This window comes from Condylura cristata, unplaced genomic scaffold, assembly GCF_000260355.1.
Source record: "Condylura cristata isolate star-nosed mole 26May11 unplaced genomic scaffold, ConCri1.0 scaffold00012, whole genome shotgun sequence".
Taxonomy (NCBI): Eukaryota; Metazoa; Chordata; class Mammalia; order Eulipotyphla; family Talpidae; genus Condylura; species Condylura cristata.
In genome coordinates this window covers 55,733,703-55,734,452 of record NW_004567113.1, presented here as the reverse complement: position 1 = coordinate 55,734,452, position 750 = coordinate 55,733,703, and the positions used below count along the sequence as shown (strand labels likewise).

The following is a 750-nucleotide window of genomic DNA, read 5'->3' as shown; positions in this document are numbered from 1 at the left end:
GCCCAGGTCCCGCCCGAAGGCCGGCTGCTGTCACCCGGCCCATGAGCTGGAACCGTTGCCTCGGTTTACTCATTGGCAAAGGGGCCAACACCCGTGTTGGCTGGCCCTGCAGGCTGGCTGTGGGCCACGGGCCACGGACACAGGCTGGCTGTGGGCCACGGGCCACACGCCATGGACACACAGGCTGGCTGTGGGCCTCGGGCCACGGACACACAGGCTGGCTGTGGGCCATGGGCCACGGGCCACGGAGTTGAACCTGAGCTCAGTCCCGGCCACACAGCACCTGCAGGGGGCAGCCTGGAGGCGCAGACGCGCGCCGTGGGGCTTCAGCCTGCAGCTACAGGCCGAGCGGGGGTTGAGGTGGCCAGGACAGAGGGGGCTGCCGGCCAGGGTATTCGCAGGGGCCAGGGTGGGTGCCCACGGTGGGTGCCCACCCAGAAGTCTCTTTTCCCCCAAGTGACGCAGACACCCGAGTTGCACGCCCAGGGGCTCCCTCGGCCTCGGAGCCTGCTGCCTGGTGGGCAGCACCCAATTCCAACGGCCCCACAGTCCCCACAAAGCTGTGCTCCCACAGTCCAGCCCAGCTAGGGCGCCCCGCCCTGTGTGTCCCCCTACACCTGCGGGGACACGAGTGTCCCCCCTAGAGGGCATCCTCGACTCTGGCACACACACACATGCTGGTCCTGTGGGCCACTTACTCGGTTGTGTGTTCATGACACCACCCAGCCAGCCACCCAGACACCCGCCCAG

At 68.5% G+C, this 750-nt stretch overlaps 1 protein-coding gene across 1 annotated transcript in view; it reads left to right on the top strand.

Moving 5' to 3' along the window:
* The window catches only part of CRMP1 (collapsin response mediator protein 1), a 34,403-nt gene that overhangs the window by 25,821 nt on the left and 7,832 nt on the right, over window positions 1-750 (top strand). The gene's annotated exons all lie outside the window — the stretch shown is intronic.